The 27,297-nt window shown below is 33.9% G+C and overlaps 1 long non-coding RNA gene across 1 annotated transcript; it reads left to right on the top strand.

Annotated features, from left to right (window-relative positions):
• Window positions 1-22,603: 22,603 nt before the first annotated feature.
• On the top strand, window positions 22,604-23,962 carry LOC108456408 (uncharacterized). The gene is made up of 2 exons (XR_001866905.2): window positions 22,604-22,738; window positions 23,578-23,962. It is a non-coding gene; the product is annotated as an uncharacterized LOC108456408 (long non-coding RNA).
• Window positions 23,963-27,297: the final 3,335 nt, after the last annotated feature.

Raw genomic sequence — 27,297 nt, 5'->3', positions numbered from 1 at the left:
GGAGAAGGATAAAGTTTGATTCATTTGTTGTATTGTAAATTAAAGATAGTAAAATTACTCATTGAGCAAAGCTCCACAAATGTAGGGAAACCGAACTGCGTAAACAAACATATGTGTTCTTTATTTATTCTGTTTACTTAGTTTATTGCAGTTATAGTTAAAGTGGCCAATGTAGTGAGGCACTTCCATTCAACAGAAATTGTCTAAGGCAACTAACAATATTATATCCCAACAATAACTAATAAACATAATTAATATATATTAATTATTTTAATAATTCAAATATAGTTATAATAAAAAATTATACTCATCATCAAACCAATTATATAGATTATAAAATTTATAAATTATAAATTAAACTCTTCCTATTAAATTTTTATTTTTAATTTTGTTTAATAATCAATAATTTAACCATAACACGGTTCATAGATAATATGTAATAATTACAATTATAATATATTAGATTATATAAATGTATTACTTATAAAATTTTATATATGAAATATAGAATTAATTATTATTAAATATTAAAATTACTATTTAAAATTAAAGTAATATATATTTTTTATTTTTTATTAATGTAAACTTAATAAAATAAGAGAATATATTTGGTACATCATTAGGGTAGTTTTTAGACTCCAACCAGGAGGTTGATAAGTATCTTATAAGAATATCATAAATTATTAAAAATAAAAATTTTAAAAAGAGACACATGTTAAATTTTTACGCTGGTTGTGGAATAAAAAAATTTACTGCAAGTATACAAAATACTCACTCATAAAGTAATTCAATTATTAAAAATATTTTAACAAAAAATTCTTATTTATAAGATAATAATTTTGTTACAAGTAATAAAAATATTTTAAAATAGCATATTCAGAATGGTTTTATAAAAGAGTGATAACATAGATTAAAAAGAAAACAAGAAAGGAGGTAAAAGAAAATTGCAAAATTCATTTTCAATGGTTTCTTTTCCTTTTGTTACTAAAGAAAGAGAGAAAATGAGAATAGGAGGCAATTAATTCATGCCTCATTCTCAACATTCTTCAAAATTATGTAAATTTTGGATAATTTTTACCATATATCACTCTATTAACACTAAGATTTTTACTTAAATATTTTCTTTACAATAATGTATCACACCTGTAAGCTATATAATTTTTTATCTCAAATTTTTACTTTTGCTTTATAATTAATTATTTAATTACATTACATAAAAAATAATTAAGTTTAAAAATCATATTAATTAAGAAATTTTCAAAAGAATATGAAGCAGCATAATATTCTTATTGGAAGAGGGTCCTAAAAGTAACTTTTTAAAGATTATCTTAATAAAAAAAAGTTAATTAATAATTTAGATCCACATTATGTTATAAGGAAAATTTAATGATTGAATAGAACTGTTGTCATCCCAAGTCTTAACCCACAAATACATGGAAATTTTACACATTACCCATGGTGGCAAATTATCAACAATAATCAATGGCAAACACATGCTCTCTTTCTCCTTCTCCACACCACCCAAAGCCATTAAAAAAGATTGCTTACCTTTCCATTGAAGTTAAGTTGTGGCCTTGGGCCCTTCAAATTCATTGTATATATATAAAATACAGCTTCCCTTTCCATTTTTTGGCATCACTTTTTGTTAGTGCCGATACAATAATGTAATGTATCATTTTCCTCTCAAATCAGCAATTTCAGAGGGAATCAAAGGAGTAGCCATTTCCTATCTTACAAACGCTTCATCTTTACACAAATAATTTCCCATATTTGATTTTGAGAGTGAATGTTTGATAATAAGACAACTTGATTCTATTTATAGAAAACGGGTGTGAAAACACTCTGCTACAGTTTTCTTAAAGGAATGCTATAGTGAGTGATGATTTTGATCCCAAAATCGGCAACTCTACACTAACTATAAATTGCATCAACTTGATAAGTCTTAAGAGTATTAAGACAATGATTACGTTGCCATTGGTTGGAAGAAAAAAGGCAGGTTAACCTAAATGAGAGAAACACCAATCAAACATGCCTTACCAAACAGTATCATCCTAAAGAAACATCTATATCACATAAAACAAGATAAAGAATCCAAAGGAGACTTCACTTTCCACAGATTCCCATTTGTATATCTCCCAAGTTTGAACTAAAAATCAGGGTTCACTCTTAAATTATGTAAGAAATTTCATGAATATCCCTATAAATTATCATTGTTCAATATAATATTGAAAGTTTATTTCAAATGTGTTGTTGGCTGATTATCATTAGTTTCAAGTTTAGACAAATCAGTATCTAGCTTGTTGAAATTTTTTCTATCTTATACATAATTATCTAATTTAAATTATAACTACTCATTAAATGGGATTCCATTTGAATTTAAAATAATAATATGTTTTTGTCATTCTTCAGGCCCGACAAGTCTGATCCAAAGTAAAATATTGATTTTTAAGCCTCACCTGCTCATACTTTTTCTACTTATTTTTTTATTTTTATTTTTGTTTTTGTTTTCCCATACAGTGAATTTTAAATCTGGGGTGCTTATTATATATACACCACTGATACTTAGCACACTATTGAAGTTGGGCTCCGTAACTCATGCTTCTTTGTATAGCTAGTATTTCTAATTTATGCACACCATTCAAGGGCTGCATTAGTAAACAAATTTAATCTGTTGAATAAATATATTCACACCAATCATTTTAAAAGCTGGTTTCGCTCTATGGGTGCAGTTTTTGAGATTATTAATGAGGGAGATTCATAACTTAGAAGTCCATCTACAAACACATATTGAGGATAGATAAAAGTTTATCTTTAAATTAATAAGGAGTAGTGACATGTGTTATTATAATTGTACATTCATAATGGATCATGTAATACATGTTTGTAGAGAATTTTAGTCCAATCACAAATTCAAGTAAAGATTCTATTCATCTTTCTAATCTTTTTTATAATGTTGGTATTAGGAATAAGAAGACTCAAAGTTTTCAATAAAGAGAAATCTAGGACTAATATTATTAGTGAAAGATAAAAAATGAATTTGATGATAACTTATGGAACTTAAGGCTAAACTTTGATTTGGTGATAGCAAAACAATGAGATAAAAGTATGCAACAAAAAACAAACAACTGAACTAAAACGATTGCATCTATTAATATATCATTATGTTATTCGTAACCCTTTTTTATTGTTTACCTACTTTGTGAAAATTGGCAAGCCTCTCCTCCCCTCCCCCCCCAAAAAAAGAAAGAAAATAAATAGTAAAGTGCAAAATAGATAAATAACAAAGGGCAAATTTGGTAGCTAAATAGTTTAAGGAGCATCAAGTCATTTTACAAAAATGTTAAGGGTGTTGTAGTCAAGTTCAGGCGAAAATATTAAAAACCTTTAACGGTCAAATTGAGATTCGAGTGTCAACCATTGAATTGTCTTTAATCCAACGGTTAAGATAGAAACCCTAGTTAAAGCAAGGTCAAGATCGTGACTACTTAAGCTAAAGCAAGCGACTATTCTCTTCCTCTTTTGCTTCCTCTTTACGCTCCCTTCTACTTTGATGAAAGGAGCTTTGAAGTCAAGCAAATTTTAAATAGTGCATTTTATAACTTACAGGTATCAATCTTTTACATGAATCATTATTTTCTTTGATTTGTTGATTTGGTCTTCATATTTTCCTAGCTAAAATATTAATTTTTTTATTATTATTTGGTTATGGTTTATATGAATTTATTTTAACCCCTTCTATTTGTTTCATTTCTATTTAAATAATAATGATTTCATTCCATTATTTTTATGTAGTATTGGATTGGATTTAAATTTTTTACATGTGTTTTAGATATAGTGCATCTATTTTTGTTTTTTTTAATTTTAGAATTTTAAAATATATTTTCCTAAAAATAGGTCGGTGATAATATATCTAATGAAGCAAATATAGCCCAAAAGAAATTTGTTGGCAAAAATAATGGAAAGATTTTTTTAAGCTTCAGATTGTTTCCTTTCTCAAAATTAAGTTTAACCAATTTACCTTTCTAGAATTGCATGTTAGTTTTATTTTTTCTTATAACAAACGGATTTACTATATTTTAGTATGTCTTATAACATTAAATTTATTTGGGTTCTGATTTGTTTTATGAATATATTTTATGTTAATTTTCAGCATCTTTCTAGAGTTTTACAAATGGTAAAGACAAAACTCACATCAACGTTGTGGTCATCAATCATGTTGACTTTGGGAAATCCACCACCGTTGTTCATTTGATCTGCAAGCTTGGTGGCATTTACAAGCTTGTGATTGAGAGGTTTGAGAAAGAAGTTGTTGAGATGAACAAAAGATCTTTGAAGTATGCATAGGCGCTTGGCAAGCTTAAGGCAGAGCGTGAACGTGGTATTGCCATTGATATTGCTATATGAAAGTTAGACCACAAATACTACTGCACTATTATTGTAGCTCCTGTAACACCAATAGTTTTGATAAGACACTGGTATTGTTCTGAGATCTAACATACTAAAATTTAGTCCATGTACTTTCACATCTTTTTCGATTTGGTCTAAAAGTGATTTTCATCACACCAATAGATATTTCAAGTCATTACCATGCTAATCGGTAATAACTCATATTTCTCTTTTTGGTTAAAATTATATTTTAGTCTTTCAATTTTTTAAAAATTATATTTTAATCATTTTTACCAAATTTTCACATGCACAATGTACAGGCCAATTTTGGGCCACCCCAAAACCCAATAACTAAACCTACTCAAAACCCATACCTCTCTCATCTTAAACTAAGCCTAAACAACTAAACCCGAAGCCCAACTATCCCAGCCCAATAACCTAAACTCAGCATTCAGAAACCCTAATCCCACTAACCCTAGCCACCTACCCCCCCCACTTGCCCACTTGCGCCAAACCCCACTTGCGCACCAACCCCCTGCCTCTCCCACTTGCCCACCAACACTAGCCACCTGCTCCACCATGCCTCTGCCATCGCCGTTTGCCCATTCCCTGCAAGACCAGAAAGAAGATGGACAACAATATTAAATAAATTTTATAAAGGCTATAAAAGCCCGAAGAAAAACAGATGTAAGGGTTCGAATTTTTGAGTGAAAAAAGAGAGAAATAATTTCAATACACAAGCAGTGATAAAATAATAGAGGAACTACACCAGAACTGATATCTCCAAGAGCGAAAATCAAAATCAAAAAAGAAGGTGACTTTAAATTTTTATTGAATCGGCTTCATATTTTTCTATTTTCTTTTCTTTTTCCTTTTCTACTCATATTTATACACATATATAGAGCAAAAATAAAAAACATATAAAAATAAAAAAAAAATCAAATTTTTACCACGCGGTGGTGGTGCGACGCGTTGATTGAGTCTCCGTGGCCGTCAGTGACCGGTCCCCGGCCGAGCTCTCCCTCCCCTCTTCTCTCCTTCCCTTTCTTCTTTTTTTTTTTTTCTTTCCAGACGCCAAATGAAAGTTTTAAAAAATTTTAACTTATATAGGGACCAAACGCACTGTTTTGGTCCCCCTTTATGAAAACGATTGTTTTAAGTATGGGTCGAATCGACCCGACCCGCTCCAGGTCAGGGTCCGCGTGTGTTTGGACCAAGGGTCTATTTGCGCCCTTGGTCCTTCCGCTTTTCTGAGACTTTACAATTAAATCTTTTATGTTTCGTAATTTGGCCCTATCATTTGCAGCGACTTCCAATTTAGTCCCTAGCAATGCGCATCGTTTTAAAAGACTGGGGTTATTACACTTTTGGTCCCCTGAGGTTACATGCGTGTTCAAGCAGATCCTCTTGTTCACCTTTATTTTAATTTTGACTCTAAAACTTTGCTATTGATTCTATTTAGTCCTTTTTTATTTATTTCCGTTTCTTCATTAAATATTAGTATTATTTTATCACTATTATGATTATTTTATATATTAATGTATATTGTTTTTATGTATGTATACGTGTACATCTATGTAATGCTAATTTTAGTTATTTGAAATTTCATGTTATTTTATTATTATTATAATATCATATTATTAATAATGATGCATATTTTAGTGTATAAGTATGCACGTTCTTTTTATATATATATATATATATATATATATATTATGATCATACCTATTATTATTCTGTTTATTATTTTCATTATTATAATGGTGTATATTTTGGTTATATATATGTGTATTATAGTATTTTTGTTATGATATATTGTTTTTATGTTTTAACATCATTACTATTATAATCATTAACCCTAGTATATGTTTTGTTACATACGTATATATTATATGTATTTTATATATTATGTATATTATTTTTATATACACATTCCGTATGTATTAAAATATCATATTACCCATGTATATTTTATTATTACATTTGTATACTCTTATTATATTTATTATTAGTATGTATATTTTATTCTACATATATATTTTTATACATAACATTATTTTCACATATTATTGTATTTACTATTATAACTATTATTTTCATTATTATTACTCGTCATTTATTTTAATATTATTATGTAGATATATACTTTTTGACATTGTATTTTCATCAATATTTTGTATATACTTAGAATGTTATATAGTATGTTTTCTAATACTATCGCTATTTATATATATATATATATATATATATATATATATATTTTTACATATATACTCTTAATTATCCTCGTATGTATATTCATTGTATTCTTATTATATTCTCGTGTATGATACTATTGTTACATTTAATATCGCGTGCATTGTCATTATTTTTAAATATCATTATCGTATGTACTATGTGCCATGATGTGTTTCCAACTATTATCTTTCGTTTTCCGTCCGTTCTTGTATATTTTCCCGTTGTTCATTATTTTATGTTCTTATTGATTTCAATACGTAAGGCAATATATCGATTTAACACCCTGTCGTTGATTTCATCGCTATGTTGGGTGAACATCAGTGGACTCGTGTTAAGACGGTATATCCTCTAAAAAAAAAATTTTAGAAATTTAAAACTTCTCGTCTTTTTTTAATCGGATCATGATAAATTTTAATATTGAACTCGTATTTTTGAGAATCAAGACAACACATGTTTATGAGATACCAATTTTTGGGCGTCGCGAGGGTGCTAATACCTTCCTCACACGTAACCGACTCCCGAACCCTAATTTTTCTCTGGATCTTAACGTAGACCCAAACTCACCCTTTTATTTTGTTTTAATGAGAGATCTAATAGGTGTCCGATCACACCTAGAAAAAAGGATCGGTGGCGACTCCCTGTTTATTTTAAAAAATCAAAATTTTTAATCGCTACAATTAGCGACCGAAACCAAAGCTAATACTTACGTCGCTACACACAATTCTTTTCATTGATTTCTATCTTTTATATAAAAATAATAATCTCTATCTAGCTCGTTTACCCATTTTTATCGAGAAAATGATATATGAGTAATTTTTACCATCCATAGACTATTGTCGAGAATTGAATGTGAATAACATTTGAGTTTGATAAACAACTATTTGTTGTGGAAAAATTGTGCTTAGAGGCAAAAAAGAAGAAGAAGGTGAAATGGTAATTTTACCATATAAGGTCCTTTCTCAATAATTTTATATTGTGAATATTATTTTAATGAGATATTTGTTTTATGGAGTAAACTTAGATAATTGGATATGAATAAAACAGTGAGATATGTGGACCACATATTAGGAATTTTAGTTGAACTTTTGGGTATTTTATTTAACTGTTTTAATTGGAAAAAGCCATCCCCACCAACCTTCTAAGTAGTTCCACCCTCCCCTCCGTAAGGGTTTCTCTTCTTTCCATTTTTCTTGACTTTCCATTCAACATTTCACAAGATCTCAACCCCCATATTTGATCTTTTGTTAAGAACATGTTTTCAAGCTTTAAAACACCTTCAAGTCCTCTGTTTTCCACAAATACAGTTAAAGCTAGAGAAAGAAAATTTCAATGCGGTAAGTAATGGTGCTTTTCATCTCTCCTAGCTTAATATTCGACTGTGGATGCTATGTGAAAGCTTGGAAAGCTTAGGTGTTAATATGTGATCATTTTTTCTGTATGAGAAAATGATGACATGATGTATGATGGAATTTCAAGCAAACAAGAGGTAAGTACCTTTAGATACTTTTACTTTTCCCATACTAACATGTTTAGGAAGTTGATTAAATCGTGGAATAAATATAAAAATAAGTGCGTAAATATATTTGTGTAACTTGATAACTTACAACTATAAAAAAAATTCAAAAATAAAATAAAATTATAAAATTAGCATAAAAGTACAAATTTTATAAAAAATTTATAAAATATGGACTCTTTTAAATGGTTGATAGCTAAATTTAGGAAAAAAGTCAAATTAATCAAATGTGTAAATGTTAATGACTAAATTTGTCATTATTCCTTTTTTATTTTTTACCATATTAGGAGTTAAGGATAAGATGACAAGGTTTGAACCCGTATTAGACGAATGTTTAATAAAAGCTTTAATCACCGCTCTATACAAGTCAATATATACATTTTACCTTTAGCTTATAATGTTTCAAAGTATCAATTCATATCATAAAATTATTAAAACTATGATATTTGAGTTAAGTATTAATTACATTAGGATAAATATTCAATATATAAAAAATTATTATATAAAATAAAATATTAAATATTTATCTAAATCGAGCCAAGTTCGGGTTTGAAAACTTCTATTCAATGCTTAACTCATGTTCTAAATGAGATCTTTTTTTGACTAAACCCATATTTTGAGTGTCATACTTTTTATCCAAACCCTTTTAAGTTTTAAATAGGCTTTAAGATCTTGGGTGGGTAGCCCGACTTTTAAACAAGTCTAATCTAAATATATTAATATTTATAAAATGACTACCTCAAATTTATTTAGGCTTTGTCCATATTATTTTTATTTCAAAAATTTAATTAATTATTAATTATATATATCTTTTACTACAATTATATATATTATATATTCGATTAAAATTTTAAACATAAACGACTTAATATCCACATTAAGTATACTAGAAATCTTATCACATGCTTATGCATGTGCAAAATATGGGATTAAAACACATATGTGTGTTTAAATATAACATATAATAAATAATGAAGCTTATGGTTTGAAACAAATTAATCATAATAACACATGAACTATGGACAATATTAAATAAATAGATTAAATTGTGAGTAAAACAAAATTATAACACATAAATCTATCAGATTAACAATACTAAATGCACTCAATCAAAATATTATTAATATATACAACTAATGGAGATAATAAATTGTGCATATTAAAATAAAAATGTATAAAAGCATTGAAATGAAACTTTTCTTAAGTGGTAAATTTAAGATTTTACCTATTTAATTGACACAAGTTCAATTTTCAACACATGTATATTTTTATTTTATTGGATTTTGTTAAAATAAAAAATTAAAATACCCTCAAATAATTTAATTTATTTCAATTATAGAAGGATATTTTCTAATTACTCTAATCGAATTGGTGTTCGGTTGATTTGTAATACTAAATCAATCAATGACTTAAATAATAGTATAAATGTAAATTTTATACAATATAATTTACCTAATATAAAAAAAAAACATATCATAAACTTTAAAATGAATTGTGAAAACCGTCTCAAATTTTCAACCAACATTTGAGTTTAGACACAAAACTTAACCCAACCTTAGAGAAGTCTAGTTGTCACCCTCATAGAGAATCTTGAAACATTGGGGTCTTTTATTCCGATAAGAGTTAAATTTCAACCAGATTTTGATCATGAAACTTTGATGTTTTGACTAAAACTGGAACAGCCAATCGAGTTTTAAGCATTTGATGTCGTTAAGTTTGACTTAAGTTTGCATTTGGCATTGCTTGCATTGAATTTAAGCATATCTTTTTAGAAATAGAAAAGAAAAAGTTGTGGGTAGACTATGCACAAACGGTGTTCTTACAAGGGGAAAAGGAAAAGGTTTAAAGATGATTAATGGTAATGGAAGGTTATTTCGATTCCGGCTGTGACAGCCCAAAATTGACCCTAGTCGGGATGTGGTTTCGGGACCACAAAACCGAGGCATAAAAATAATTTAAAATTTATTTTGATGCCTATGATATGTGTTAATTTGTGTGTGACATTTTTGATGTTTCGATTTAGTGTTATAAATGCGAATTTCACTAGAAAGGACCTAGTAGTGAACTTTGAAAGTATGATGGGGAAATGTGTGATGACTAGTTGTTCATGCATGCAAAAATAAGAGATTTGCATGTCAAATTCCCCCCCCCCCAACATGAAGTGGCCGGCCATGGCAAGAGAGGATGGGCAAAACATGTCATGAAACATGTTTTGTTGGTGCATTAGGGAGAAATAATAAACAAAGGTGTATGGGTAAGAAAAGAATGAAAAAAAAATGTGTGTGAGTGTGGTATTCCCCCCCCATTGCCGTGAGTTGTAGAGAAAAAAAGAAAATTTTGTTCATCCTTTCTTTGAGCCAAAACTAAGGAAGAAGGAGGATTTTTGCTTCATGCTTGGTTTGGAAGAGATCTAGAAGGAGATTTGGCTAAGTTTGCATCAAGATTAAGGTATGTATGAGGTTGTGTTAGGAGTTTCATGCATGTTTTGGTTGCTAACTTGATGTGCATGTTAGCCATGGCTCAAATCTTTGTTATGCCATGGAAATGGTATTTGGCCAAAGTTGTTATGGTGATAAAGCCATTGCATGCTAAGTGTGAAGCTTGATGATGATGCATGCAATGATGGATTGTCTACTTTTGAGTAAGATTTTGAGTTTTCTTTTTGTTTAATCATGATTGAAGTTGAAAAGGAGCATGATTGTCATATTCGGCCATGATGCATTCATAAGCATGGTTCATGCTTCTTGCATGTTAGTTAAAATTCGTGTTTTGGATGGCTATGGACACCTTGAAATTCGGCCATGCTCATATATGTATATATATGTTTGCACATGATGTTTGGTTATGAACTAAGTGATGAATATGTTTGTTTAAAGAAGAAGATGTTGAAGAATGAATGTGAAATTGCAAGCACATTCGGCCTAGCACACATATGAGTGCTCGATGCTATATTATAAGTTTTGAACAACAATATGCAAAGCATTAGCTAGTAAAATGCATGCTGTTTTTGTGAGGTATTAAGTGCATAATTGGCCTCAACATGTACATGAATATTCGGCCTTGGGTAGCCTATTGAAGGCCTTAGCTTTTCCTTGATGCTCGAATAAATTGTATTGAATTGCTTGATGTAGTATAAAATGTGCATGACCATTGTGTATTCAAGCTAAAGAGTGGCCATATGACCATTTAAACTCCTTGTCATATTCGCCATAAGCTAGCACAATGAGGTTTTAATAGATTGAATTTGTTTGAATTAGCTCAAGAGCTAAGAGGGCCACAATTGGACAAGGGGAAGGAAAAAGTGATCGAATAGCCGTAAAAGCCGTTCGACAACATCCGAGGTAAGTCCTCAAGAAGTGACCTTAATTGAATTATGTGGAATGAAATATGGATGTATTGATTATTGATTTATGTGTGTATGAGTATTCGAATTCTACCCGGGCTAAGTCCCGGCGATTATGCTAATGATTATAATTGTGTTTGAGCCTTAGTAACGAAAATGAAATATGTATGTCCAATGATTATTGATGTATGTGTGCATGAGAAGTTGAATGATATCCGGGCTAAGCCCCGAAGACAATTATGCTGGAAATTATATCCGGGTTAAGACCCGAAGGCAATTGTGCTAGTGGCTATATCCGGGCTAAGACCCGAAGGCATTCGTGCGAGTCATTCTATCCGGCCTAAGACCCGAAGGCATTTGTGCACATGCTTATATCCGGTTATATTCCGAAGAATCTTGGGCTGGAGGTGAGTGTTGGTTGCTGTAATAAATTCAATTAGTACACTCGAGAAGCCCAAAGAATAAGGTACGTTTGTATGTGCATTGGAAAGTCGACATGTTTGAGCAACATTCGCTCAATCGACTAATGAATTTCAGTTATTGAATTGATTGATACTTTGTGAAAGTATATAACGATGAAGTGTGAAGTAAGAATGTGTATTAATGAAATGATGCATTTGGCTATGTGAATGTATTGCTGTAATTAGAGTTGATTATATTCCTTGAGACTTACTAAGCATAAAAATGCTTACCCCGTTGCTTTGGCTCTCTGTTTTATAGATTTCGCTCGATAGCAATCGGATTCGGGATCAATAAAGTCGAAGTCATCCACACTATCAACGTCTCTATTTTGGTATAAATTTTGGTTGAACTTTGAAATGGCATGTATAGGACTACCCTTGTTGGTTAAATATGTTGTGATGTATTTGTGTACGGCCATGCGAAAATGGCTCGTAAAAGTGAAGTATCGACTTAGACTATTTGCGGTTTGTATATGTATATATTTGGTGTCATGATGTGACCATGGATTGGAAATGGGAATGTTGGTCACATGATCAGCCATTGGCATGGTTAAAATGATCATATATGAACCTATGTATGGCAAGACTAGTTGGTTCATGGAGACTACCAAATAGGTAAGACCTACCTTAAAACAGATGCTGCCAGCTGCAGTGACGTGAATGTGAAAAATCACCAAAATTTGTAGGAATGGTATTAAATAGTGAATAAGCTATGTAAATGAACCTTGATGAGTCTATTTTCATATGGAAGAAACGAAATGGTCATAGGAGTTACATGTTAAGAGATATAAAAGCTATTGTGAGACAGGGCCAGAACGGTTTCTGGGTCCCCTGTCGCAACTTTAAAAATTTGTTATAAATTATCCAGAAAGAATTAGGAGTCATTCCTTATATGTACAGATTCCATTTTGAGTCTAGTTTCATTAGAAACAAACGGCACCAGTATTAAAGTTCTGTACAGTGAGATATTCAAGTTGTAACGCGCGAAGGTCAGAGCAGTCAATCCCTGTAACATGGGTGACTTTAACTAATAAAATGTACCAATTGGCCCGACCAAAAATTCTAGAAATAAATCCATGGATGGATACATGAGTCTAAATTCAGGGAAAATTTACAAAACCAGTTTCCGAGTTTTGAAACTCGAGATATGATTTTTAAGGCGACGGTGATGCAGTTTTCCAGCCTGACTAGAAATGTCAAATTGGTGGACAAAACAAGTGAACTTGGTTTGTTAACCCCTCGTGTCCGACACCGGCGATGGTCTCGGGTTCGGGGTGTTACAATTTTATTGGTATCAGAGCCACAGTTTAGTCGATTCTAGGACTACTGTGATGTGTTTGGGGTCTAGCTATACATGCCATTAAATGATGAATCGATAGTGTGGTGATTTCTGACAATTTGACTTTGTGTTTGTTTATAGCAATGGATCCCGATCCCAACCGAGCGATAGCTGATGATGTGGAGAGTGTGGCGCCTGCTCCCGTGCAAGGGACAGCGCCGGCGGACTCTCAACCTATGGCCAGCAATCCGAATGACGAGGCTAGGCAAGCCTTTTATAGTGTGATGAACGAATGGTTTAATCAATACATTCGAACTAACACGGCTGTTCCACAACCTCCATTCCCGACAAATGCAACCCCCGCACCTACAATACCTCCGGTGACTGACCAAATAAGGTCAAGTAAGCCCCAGTCGATAGGATTCGAAAACATGGGGCCACTGAATTTAAGGCTACGGATGATGATGATGCCGGAGCGAGCTGAATTTTGGTTGGATAACACTATCCGGTGCTCGATGAGCTATCCTGTACACCGATGAGTGCTTAAAGTGTACCATCTCCTTGCTACGTGAGTCCGCCTACTATTGGTGGAGTACTCGACTTGTGGTACCTAGAGAGCAAGTGACTTGGGAATTCTTTCAAACCGAGTTCGAAAAAGTATATCGATCGAGATTCATCGACCAAAAGCGAAGGAATTCCTTGACCTTAAGCAAGGTTCTATGTCGATTTCGACTACGAACAAAAATTTGTGAGGCTTAGCGACGCTGCGAGAATGCATTTCGTCCAAGCCATTATGTGTAAACGCCGAGGATGGGCTGAATGATGATATAAGGATGTTCGTTGGCATTCTCGAGATACGAGAGTTCGTAGTACTTGTTGAGCGAGCTTGTAAAGTCGAAGAGCTTAGAAAGGAGAAACAAAAAGTGATGTGGGAACCGGAGAATTCGAAAGAGGTCCTCGGAAAGTCTCTTCAACAAGCATCAAAGAGATTTCGAGATGATGCGAGCCGGTCTAGAGGCGTTTGGGCTTTTCTAGACGAGGACGCGATCGACCCCTGTGACCACACGAGTCACTTCGATCGCTAGTGGTGGAAATGATCGTAGAGAGAGGCGAGTGTCCACATTGTGGCAAATGGCATTCGGGAGCTGTTGGTTTCGTGATCGCTCTGCTATAAGTGTGGGTCGGCCGACCACTTTATGAAGGATTGCCGAGGATGCATGAGCAGAATGTAAGTCGAGTGGAAACCCGGTGCTACCATCGCCGAGGTAGGCCACCTAGAAATATGGGCAATGTCGATGGCGGTCGAGAGGATCTAGAGATGCTACCATCGATCCGAGGCTCGTGCTCTGCAAGGACTTATGCCATACGCCGCACGTGAGGATCTTGCCTCTCCGGATGTCATTACGGTACTTTCACTCTTTTCAATACAAATGTGATTGCTTTGATTGACCTGGTTCTACTCATTCATATATATGTGAAACCTTAGTATCCGAAGAAGACTCGCCTATTGAGTCTCTCGAGTTTGTAATTTGGGTGTCAAACCCTTGGGTCATTACGTGCTTGTCAACAAAGTGTGCAAGAAAAGTCCCCTAGTGTTCCGAGGTTCTTATTTTCCGCGGACTTGATGCTTTTGCCGTTCGATGAGTTCGACGTTATTCTTGGTTTGGATTGGTTGACCATGCACGATGCGGTTGTAAATTGCAAGAGCAAGACTATCGATTTGAGTCTGCGAATAATGAAATAATTCGGGTTGAGTCTACGGACTTAAAGGGTTGCCCGGTAATATCAGCGATGGTGGCCCGAAATATGTAAGAAAAGGGTGTGAAGCGTACCTTGCGTGACGTGCTTTCGATGACAAGGAATCGGAAAAGAAACCCGAATCGTGCGTGGTTTGTGAATACCGGATGTTTTCCCGAAGAATTGCGGGTTTACCACTGTTCGGAAATAGAATTTGGCATCGAATTGGTACCGGTACCACTCAATTTCAATAACCGTGATCGTATGGCACCAACGAATTAAAGGAGTTGAAAGCTCGGTTGCAAGAATTGGTGGATAGAGGTTTTGCTCGCCCGAGTTGTTCGCTTTGGGTGCGCCGGTGTTGTTTGTGAAAAGAAGGATAGAACCATGCGGTTGTGCATCGACTATCGTCGACTTAATAAAGTGACGATAAAGAACAAATATCCGTTGCCACGTATTGATGACTTGTTCGATCAACTGAAGGAGCCTCGGTGTTCTCGAAAATAGATTTGAGATCGGGCTATTATCAATTGCGAATCCGAGATTCGGACGTACCCAAGACGCCTTCGAACAAGATATGGTCACTATGAGTTCCTAGTGATGCCGTTTGGGCTCACTAATGCCCTGCGGTATTTATGGATTTAATGAATCGGATCTTCGACCATATTTGGATCGATTCGTAGTCGTGTTCATTGATGACATCTTGGTCTATTCAAGAAATGAGACCGAACATCTTGAACACTGCGGTTAGTCTTGCAAATCTTACGGGATAAACAATTATATGCTAAGTTCAACAAGTGTGAGTTACGGTTAAGAGAGGTTAGCTTCTTGGGTCATGTGGTATCTGCATCGGGTATTCGAGTCGACCGAATAAAATTTCAGCCATACTTAATTGGAAGCCTCAGAAATATTCTCGAGGTTCGAGCTTTTGGGGCTTCGGTTATTACCGACGATTTGTAAAGGCTTCTCAACGATAGCCACGCCGATGATGGCTTACTCCAAAAGGATGTTAAGTTCGAATGGACGGAGAAATGCCAAAAAAGTATCGATCAACTGAAAACTTATTTGATTGAAGCCCCAATTCTAGTGCAACCCGAGTCCGGCAAAGAGTTTGTCATCTATAGCGACGCCTCCCTACTTGGGTTAGGTTGTGTATTGATGCAAGAAGGTCGAGTTGTGGCTTATGCGTCGAGGCAATTAAAGCCACACGAGAAAAATTATCCGACCCATGATCTTGAATTTGCCGCCATCGTATTCGCCTTAAAGATTTGGCGACATTACTTATTTGGTGAAAGGTGCCATGTGTACTCGGATCACAAAAGTCTCAAATATTTGATGACCCAAAGAGACTTAAATCTGCGACAAAGACGTTGGCTCAAGCTGTTAAAGGATTATGAGTTGGTCATTGACTATCACCCGGAAAGGCGAATGTGGTTGCGGATGCCTTGAGTCGTAAATCATTATTCGCTTCTACGAGCGATGAGCGTGCACTTATGCATTCGATCCGATAGTGTGTTAGTAGCTGAATTGAAAGCCAAACCACTATTGATACATCAAATTCGAGAAGCTCGAGAAAGTCGACGACGAGTTGGTCGCAAAAGCGGGTGAGTGTGTTCGAACAAGGACTCGAATTTCAAATCGACGATGACGATTGTTTGAGGTTCAAAAGTCGTCTGTGTGTTCCAAAGAATTGAACTCATTTCGATAATTCGAATGAAGCCCATTGTAGCGAATGGCAATCCACCCGGGAGTACGAAGATGTACAATGATTTGAAATGTCGGTTTTGGTGGCATGGTATGAAGCGAGACATCTCCGACTTTGTTTGAGATGTTTAATATGTCAACAAGTGAAAGCGGAACATCGGTGCCTTGAGATTACTTGACCAATCACGATACCCGAGTGGAAATGGGATAGAGTCACAATGGACTTTGTATCCGGACCGCCATTGTCGACAAATAAGAAGGATGCGGTTTGGGTCGTGGTAGATAGATTGACTAAGTCGGCCCACTTTGTCCCCGTGACGCACGGATTTTCAATGGACAAATTAGGCGAATTGTACGTTTCTCGATTGTGAGATTACACGGGTGCCTATTTCCATCGTGTCGGATAGAGATCCGAGATTTACCTCACGATTTTGGAAAAAGTTGCAAGAAGCTTTGGGTACCAAGTTGCATTTCAAAGACCGCCTTTCACCCCAAACCGATGGTCAATCCGGCGGATAATTCGAGATACTTGAGGATATGTTAAGATGTTGCGTCCTCGAGTTTAGTGGTTCATGGGAGCGGTATTTGCCGTTGATTGAATTCGCTTACAACAACGACTTTCAATCAAGTATTAAGATGGCACCTACGAGGCTTTGTGCGGTCGTAAATGCCGTACACCATTGTTTTGGACCGAGCTTGGTGAAAGCAAGATTTTCGGGTGGATTTGATTAGGGATCTTTGAGCGAGAAAGTGAAAGTAATCCGTGAAAGTCGAAGATAGCCTCCGATCGTCGAAGTCGTCACGCGGATCTGAAGCGTAAGGATATCGAGTATCGGTGGGTGATAAAGTGTTTCTCAAGGTATCGCCTTGGAAAAAGATACTCGATTCTACCGTAAGGGCAAGTTGAGCCCGAGGTTCATTGGGCCATATGAGATATCCGGCGAGTCGGTCCGATGGCATATCGTTTGATTTTGCCCCCGAACTCAAAAAGGTTCACGATGTCTTTCATGTTTCGATGCTTCGACGCTATAGATCCGATTCATCGCACGTGATTAGTCCATCAGAAATTGAAATTCAAGCTAATATGAGTTATGAGGAAGAACCGATTCGTATCCTATTACGAGAAGTGAAAGAGTTGCGTAACAAGCGGGTTCCGCTAGTGAAAGTGTTATGGCTCAAGCACAGGATAGAAGAAGCTACTTGGGAGACCGAGAACTCTATGAAAGAGCGATATCCAAACCTATTTACCGGTAACATTTTCGGGGACGAAAATTTCTTAAGTGGGGGAGAGTTGTGACAGCCCAAAATTGACCCTAGTCAGGATGTGGTTTCGGGACCACAAAACCGAGGCATAAAAATAATTTAAAATTTATTTTGATGCCTATGATATGTGTTAATTTGTGTGTGACATTTTTGATGTTTCGATTTAGTGTTATAAATGCGAATTTCACTAGAAAGGACCTAGTAGTGAACTTTGAAAGTATGATGGGAAATGTGTGATGACTAGTTGTTCATGCATGCAAAAATAAGGGATTTGCATGTCAAATTCCCCCAACATGAAGTGGCCGGCCATGGCAAGAGGATGGGCAAAACATGTCATGAAACATGTTTTGTTGGTGCATTAGGGAGAAATAATAAACAAAGGTGTATGGGTAAGAAAAGAATGAAAAAAAATGTGTGTGAGTGTGGTATTCCCCCCATTGCCGTGAGTTGTAGAGAAAGAAAGAAAAATTTTGTTCATCCTTTCTTTGAGCCAAAACTAAGGAAGAAGGAGGATTTTTGCTTCATGCTTGGTTTGGAAGAGATCTAGAAGGAGATTTGGCTAAGTTTGCATCAAGATTAAGGTATGTATGAGGTTGTGTTAGGAGTTTCATGCATGTTTTGGTTGCTAACTTGATGTGCATGTTAGCCATGGCTCAAATCTTTGTTATGCCATGGAAATGGTATTTGGCCAAAGTTGTTATGGTGATAAAGCCATTGCATGCTAAGTGTGAAGCTTGATGATGATGCATGCAATGATGGATTGTCTACTTTTGAGTAAGATTTTGAGTTTTCTTTTGTTTAATCATGATTGAAGTTGAAAAGGAGCATGATTGTCATATTCGCCATGATGCATTCATAAGCATGGTTCATGCTTCTTGCATGTTAGTTAAAATTCGTGTTTTGGATGGCTATGGACACCTTGAAATTCGGCCATGCTCATATATGTATATATATGTTTGCACATGATGTTCGGTTATGAACTAAGTGATGAATATGTTTGTTTAAAGAAGAAGATGTTGAAGAATGAATGTGAAATTGCAAGCACATTCGGCCTAGCACACATATGAGTGCTCGATGCTATATTATAAGTTTTGAGCAACAATATGCAAAGCATTAGCTAGTAAAATGCATGCTGTTTTTGTGAGGTATTAAGTGCATAATTGGCCTCAACATGTACATGAATATTCGGCCTTGGGTAGCCTATTGAAGGCCTTAGCTTTTCCTTGATGCTCGAATAAATTGTATTGAATTGCTTGATGTAGTATAAAATGTGCATGACCATTGTGTATTCAAGCTAAAGAGTGGCCATATGACCATTTAAACTCCTTGTCATATTCGCCATAAGCTAGCACAATGAGGTTTTAATAGATTGAATTTGTTTGAATTAGCTCAAGAGCTAAGAGGGCCACAATTGGACAAGGGGAAGGAAAAAGTGATCGAATAGCCGTAAAAGCCGTTCGACAACATCCGAGGTAAGTCCTCAAGAAGTGACCTTAATTGAATTATGTGGAATGAAATATGGATGTATTGATTATTGATTTATGTGTGTATGAGTATTGAATTCTACCGGGCTAAGTCCCGGCGATTATGCTAATGATTATAATTGTGTTTGAGCCTTAGTAACGAAAATGAAATATGTATGTCCAATGATTATTGATGTATGTGTGCATGAGAAGTTGAATGATATCCGGCTAAGCCCGAAGACAATTATGCTGGAAATTATATCCGGGTTAAGACCCGAAGGCAATTGTGCTAGTGGCTATATCCGGGCTAAGACCCGAAGGCATTCGTGCGAGTCATTCTATCCGGGCTAAGACCCGAAGGCATTTGTGCACATGCTTATATCCGGTTATATTCTGAAGAATCTTGGGCTGGAGGTGAGTGTTGGTTGCTGTAATAAATTCAATTAGTACACTCGAGAAGCCCAAAGAATAAGGTACGTTTGTATGTGCATTGGAAAGTCGACATGTTTGAGCAACATTCGCTCAATCGACTAATGAATTTCAGTTATTGAATTGATTGATACTTTGTGAAAGTATATAACGATGAAGTGTGAAGTAAGAATGTGTATTAATGAAATGATGCATTTGGCTATGTGAATGTATTGCTGTAATTAGAGTTGATTATATTCCTTGAGACTTACTAAGCATAAAAATGCTTACCCGTTGCTTTGGCTCTGTTTTATAGATTTCGCTCGATAGCAATCGGATTCGGGATCAATAAAGTCGAAGTCATCCACACTATCAACGTCTCTATTTTGGTATAAATTTTTGGTTGAACTTTGAAATGGCATGTATAGGACTACCTCTTGTTGGTTAAATATGTTGTGATGTATTTGTGTACGGCCATGCGAAAATGGCTCGTAAAAGTGAAGTATCGACTTAGACTATTTGCGGTTTGTATATGTATATATTTGGTGTCATGATGTGACCATGGATTGGAAATGGGAATGTTGGTCACATGATCAGCCATTGGCATGGTTAAAATGATCATATATGAACCTATGTATGGCAAGACTAGTTGGTTCATGGAGACTACCAAATAGGTAAGACCTACCTTAAAACAGATGCTGCCAGCTGCAGTGACGTGAATGTGAAAAATCACCAAAATTTGTAGGAATGGTATTAAATAGTGAATAAGCTATGTAAATGAACCTTGATGAGTCTATTTTCATATGGAAGAAACGAAATGGTCATAGGAGTTACATGTTAAGAGATATTAAAGCTATTGTGAGACAGGGCCAGAACGGTTTCTGGGTCCCCTGTTGCAACTTTAAAAATTTGCTATAAATTATCCAGAAAGAATTAGGAGTCATTCCTTATATGTACAGATTCCATTTTGAGTCTAGTTTTATTAGAAACAAACGGCACCAGTATTAAAGTTCTGTACAGTGAGATATTCAAGTTGTAACGCGCGAAGGTCAGAGCAGTCGATCCCTGTAACATGGGTGACTTTAACTAATAAACTGTACCAATTGGCCTGACCAAAAATTCTAGAAATAAATCCATGGATGGATACATGAGTCTAAATTCAGGAAAAATTTACGAAACCAGTTTCCGAGTTTTGAAACTCGAGATATGATTTTTAAGGCGACGGTGACGCAGTTTTCTAGCCTGACTGGAAATGTCAAATTGGTGGACAAAACAAGTAAACTTGGTTTGTTAACCCCTCGTGTCCGACACCGGCGATGGTCTCGGGTTCGGGGTGTTACACCGGCCGTGCCAAATTGTCCCATTCCCATATATTTCTGAAGCAGAAGCCCACCCACACTTAATCTTATGATTCATAAAGGGAGTTGTAAACAATTTTTGATCATCTCTAATATTCATTTGCCTCTGAGGAGCATTTTTTTCTAGTGGGTGCTTCAATAAACACCACAGATCATGGATAAGGGTAAACCCCGAAGACATGATCCATTAAATTCGCATATTCTTGGAGTCTGAGGATAAAATCTTGAAATTCAGGATAAGAGTAATGATGTGGTATAAAACTATTGGAAAGGGATACAGATGACGTAGCGTCACTATTTCATACAATCCTTTCCCATTATATAATATACAAGATACACACACTCAAACCGGTGCAATCTTGAGCTTTCAATATTATATGCATGATTCACTTAAGAATCAAACTTTTTCACTTGTCTGCCATTAATTCTTTGATTCCAATTCAGTTAGATAAATAATGAAACCAAACCACTTAAAGTATCTGAAATAGTAACCAAACAAGTTTTTTTTTCTTTAAAAAAAAAACCAAATAAAAAGAGATTGTTTTGTAAAAAAAAATTAAGCTTTAAGAACAAAATGGAATCAAACCAATTAAAATCTACCCATGTGAAATAGTAAAGTAAATTCAAGAAAATAATTCATTTCAAATTGAAACGATAAAAAAAATGTTAGTTTAGTGTTCAAAATTAATCAAGAAAAATAAGGGAGAATGATAACCTAAAGTCCATCTACAAACATGGGACAGTGTTGACGATAGATGAGAACTGATCTTCAAATTAACAAGGAGAAGTGACATGCGTTATTATGGTTGTGCATCCATTATCAAAGACATAATGGATAATGTAATACGTGTTTGTAGAAGAATTTCAACCACAATCATAAATTCAAACAAAGATTCTACTCATCCTTCTAACATTTCTCATAACGGTGGAATAAGGAGAATAAAAGTTTTCGATAAAAAGAAATCTAGGACCAATATTATTAGTGAAAGATCAAAAGTGAATTTGACGACTTAAATCAACTTAACCAATGTATGGAACTTAGTGCAAAACTTTGATACGGTAATGGAAACACAAGGAGATAGAAATATGTATCAAAAAAAAAAAAAAAACAACAACTGGACTAGAGTGGTTGCATCTATTGGTATATCCTTATGTTGTCGTAACCCTTTTTTTTTTTGTCTACCTATTAAGTGAAAATTGGCAAGTCCCCCCCCCCAACAAAAAAGAAAGAAATAGCATAATACAAAATAGAAAAATAATAAAGGGCAAAATTGGTAGCTAAATCGTTTAAGGAACCTCATGTTATTTTACAAAAATATTAAGGGTATTGTAGTCAAATTCAAGCAAAAATATTGAAAAACCTTTAATGTTTGAATTAAGATTTGAGTGTCGGTCATTTAATTATCTTTAATCCAACGGTTAAAATAGAAATCCTAGTTAAAACAAGGTCAAGACCGTGGCTACTTAAGCTAAAGTAGGTAGATATTATTTTTCTCTTTTGTTTCCTCTTTACGCTCCCTTCTACTCCGATGAAGGGAGCTTTGAGGTATAGCGAATCTCAAATAATGCATTTTATAACTTACAGGTATCAATCTTTTATATGAATCATTATTTTCTTTGATTTGTTGTTTTAGCTAGAAGGAAATTTAAATTTTCATGTTTCCTAGCCAAAATATTCCTTATTTTATTTTATTTTATTTAGTTATAGTTTACATGAATTTATCTTAATTCCTTCCATTTGATTCGCTTATATTTAAATAATAATGATTTTATTCCTTAATTCCTTTTGTGTAGTATTGGATTTGATTTTTTTCCTTTTCTTTTTGTTTTAATACATGCGTTTTAGATTTAGTGCATCTATTTTTGTTTATTTTTTAATTTTAGAATTCTAAAATATATTTTCCTAAAATATAGTTCGGAGATAAAAGATCTAATGAAGTAAATATAGCCCAGGAGAAATTTATTGACAAAAATAATCAAAATGGTATTTCTAGATCTAGTGGTTGTAAGTTAAGTGGAAAGAACTCCATGTTTGTGGAGGACAACTGCGACTTATTATTGATGTTGAATCTTTTGATTTTTTTTTTTTTTTTTAAGTTTCAGATAGTTTCCTTTTTCTAAATTCAGTTTAACCAATTTACGTTTCTAGAATTGCACTTATGAAAGATAGATTTACTGTGTTTTAGTATGTAAAATTCTTATGCTGTTAAAAATATTTGAGTTCTGTTTTATTTTGTGAATATGGAAGCTTTGGATTATTTCCTTTTTCTAAATTAAGTATAATCATTTTACCCTTCTACAATGCGTTGTTAGATTTACTTTTTCTTATAACAGTTAGATTTATTATATTTTAGTATGTCTTATAATGTTAAGTTTATTTGAGTTATGATATGTTTTACAAATATGTTTCATGTTCATTTTCAGCTTCTCTCTCAAGTTTTAAAATGGGTGAAGAGAAAACTCGCACCAACATTGTAGTCATTAATCATGTCGACTCGGGAAATCCACCACCTTTGGTCATTTGATCTACAAGCTTGGAGGCATCTACAAGCGTGCGATTGAGAGGTTTGAGAAAGAAGCTACTGAGATGAACAAAAGGCCCTTCAAGTATGCATGGGTGCTTGGCAAGCTTAAGGCAGAGCATGAACGTGGTATTACCATTGATATTGCTCTGTGGAAGTTAGACCACTGAATACTACTGCACTATTGTTGGAGCTCTCGTAACACCAATATTTTCTGTAAGACACTAGTACTGTTCCAAGATCGAACATAGTGAAATATAATCTATGTATTTTCACATCTTTTCCAATTTGGTCCAAAAGTAATGTTTATCACACCAATAGACATTTCAAGTCATTACCATGCCAATTAATCGGTAATAACTCATATTTTCTCTTTTTGGTTAAAATTTCATTTTAATCTTTCAACTTTTTAGAAATTATAATTTGGTCCTTTTTACCAAATTTTCACATGCACAATTCTTTTCACTGATTTCTATTGTTTACTTCCATAAAAATTCTCTATCTAGCTCGTTTTCTCATTTTTACCCAAAAGGACATATGAGTAATTTTCACCATCCAATGACTATTATTAAGAATTGAATGTGAATTATGAAATTTGAGTTTGATAAGTACCTATTTATTGTGGAGAAATTGTGCTTAGAGGCAAAAAAAGAAGGGTAAAATAATAATTTTACCATATAAAGTCATTTTGGACATTTCTCATATATGAGATTCGAATTGAACTCATAACAGACACACGAGCAAAACAATCCAAGACATCAACAACAAACACCCAAGTGGAGTACAGAAACTCACCTTAAACCCTTCGTCATCGCCAACTTAGCTTGTCCATCAGGATGGGAGGCAGTCTGTCTTGAATTTTTCATATATGCCAACTTGCTATTTGGATGATAGGAATAGCTATTCGAATGACAATTTAGTTATTTTCTTACCCCTTGTTTCTTTAAAGATTGTGTTTTTAGTTGTTTTAAATTCTTGGAGACTCATTTTATGTTTTGATCTTGATCAAATAGCTATGAAATAATTCAAAATAGTTGCAAAGACAATTTAAAATGTTTGAGTTTGCTAAAACATCCATAGTCCTCAATTGAGATGTTAGATCTCCTATTTGTATATCACTAAATGAAGTTATGAAAAAGGTTATAACGAAATGTGAAAGTGGGTAAAATAATTTGATCGTGAATAACGGGAGACACAATATGAAAGTTACGCTCACAAAAAAAAAAATTAACCATCTCAAGATTAATACATTTAAAGTGATCCTCCAATAGATCATATCTCCTTTGATTACTATGGACAAAAATGTTATTAACCAAAAAAGTATCTATGGTTTGATACTTAAATTTTCCTATTAAGACTTTTTAAAATAATTTTTATATTTGCTTTATGATTCATGCTCGGAGTTTATAGTTATTCCTCTCAATAATGTCGTTCGAACATACACTCTTCCTTAAAAGTGTAACGTGACTTATCACAGTATCAACACTTGTTGGTTCCTATTAAGATTTTAAGCACCCCCAACCTGGAGTAATTTTATCTTTTTATGAGTGTTGTTTTAAAAAGGGTTAATATATAACTTGGGCTCTAAAATTATTCATTTGTACCTAGTTGGTCTTTGAACTTGTATTCAGTCAATCAGGTTGGTACTTCCGCACTAATATCGTTAGCTTCTGCTGACGTAACACTACTAGCCAATCTGGTGATGCCACGTGATAGTCTCTCAATGTATAATGTGGAAAATATAAATATAAATTAAAATATAAAAAAAAAATTATGTTTACCACATGGTGTTATGAGAGGTTGCCATATGGCACCACTAGATTGGTTAGAAATGCTACATTAGCACAAATTAACGGTGTTAGTGTGGAGGAACCAACTAGATACAAAAAAAATATAAGAACCAATTAGATACAAATAGACAAGATTAGGGGTAAATTATATATTACCCTTTTAAAAAACCTTTTATGAATCAATTTGGGAAGGCAACTGAAGCTTTCATTTTGTGTCGAAATTGAACCTGCCTTGCACCTTAGAAGACCAATTTCCTCCTCCAAATATCTTTACTGATAAGGATTTACTTAAACCGTGTTTTATTATAGAATAAATTATTTTGTTATTGTTCGTATAACCTTTTATTTGATTTATATTTTGTTTAGCTGAATAATATAATTTACATTTTATTTATGCAAACCACTCTTTTAAAGAAAACTAAAGAACTAGCAAAGCTTCAGACCTGAGTCGTTCTTGCTTCATTAACATCACGAATTCATTGCCAATCATTTGGTCACCATCTCTAGTTTCTTGTAAAGTTAGAAAAGTGAGGCATCAATTAAATTAAAATTAAGGTTAATTACACCACCAGTTACTCAACTTTAATTTTAATGACAAAATAGTCACTCGACTTTAAATTCAGTCACTCAAATTTTTAAAAAATAAAAAATCGGTCACTAATGTTATTAAAAAGTGACAAATTAGTCACTCATTAACATTTTCTATTACAGTCTAACGGCTTAGTTAATGTGGTAGCTAGTTAACTTGTCACGTTGGACATGAGGAGTAGAAAGGTCTTCCTCTTCTTCTTCTTCTAAAATTGGTCCCTTCTTTCTTTTCCCCTCTTTTCTTCATTTTTTTTTTTTCTGTTTTTGTGTTCTATATCTGGAGTAATCTCATTTGGTAGAGTTTGATTTTGAAATTGAAAATTTGGGTTTTATTATACTCAAGTTTTACCACCAAACCACACCATTTATACTCGTGTGTTCTATATATGGAATAATCTCATTTGGTAGAATTTGATTTTGAATTTGAAAATTTGAGTTTTATTATACTCGTTAAGTTTTACCACCAAACCACGCCGATTATACTCGTTTTCCATTAAGCACAAAGAAATTAAAGATAAAAAATCAAACAATAACCCAGAAAACTTTGTAATAGGCCATTTTAGCCTGGCCCAATTTATAGAATAAAACCCAAAATAAATAAAATGTCCAAGTCCAATACAAATTTAAAACCCAAATCCCAAAACAACCCAAACCAAAACTAACCCAAATTAACCCCAGGCCCAAACAAAACCCTAGCCAACAAAACCTAAAACATTTTTAGCTAAAAGAAAACCCTAACACCCCCAAGCTACATCCACAGCCCCTCCACGAAGGCCCTCTGCACCCTTACCTCCATCCACCTCCACGAAGGCCCTCTGCACCCTTACCTCCATCCACCTCCACGTAGCCTTCTCCGTACCTGCAAGAAAAAACAAGAAGGACAACAGCACAAATGATAGACAATGTATTATTTTTTCTTTTTATTTTCGGCTATATAAAAGCCATACAAACATCGTTGTATTTTGGAGGAACAAATACACAAAGAGAATAAAAAGCAGAAAAAGTTTCAAAAGGTGGTCTTTTTTATTTCATTTTACTTTCGTATTTCTTTTTTTCTTTTTCATCTTTTTGTTTTTCTTTTGTTAAAAAAGCAAACGAAACAAAAAAGAAAACAATCTCACCTTTCTTGTGTTTGGACAGCCATGGGTGGCCGAGGAGACCATCTCCGATGATAGATGGTGTGAAAATGGTGTCGGGAGTCAAAAAGCCAATAAAATGACAAAATTTTGATTATCGGCCATCGT

The sequence above is a fragment of the Gossypium arboreum genome, chromosome 9 (assembly GCF_025698485.1).
Source record: "Gossypium arboreum isolate Shixiya-1 chromosome 9, ASM2569848v2, whole genome shotgun sequence".
Taxonomy (NCBI): Eukaryota; Viridiplantae; Streptophyta; class Magnoliopsida; order Malvales; family Malvaceae; genus Gossypium; species Gossypium arboreum.
Note: the sequence above shows the minus strand (reverse complement) of the source record. Positions and strands in the feature narration are given on the sequence as shown.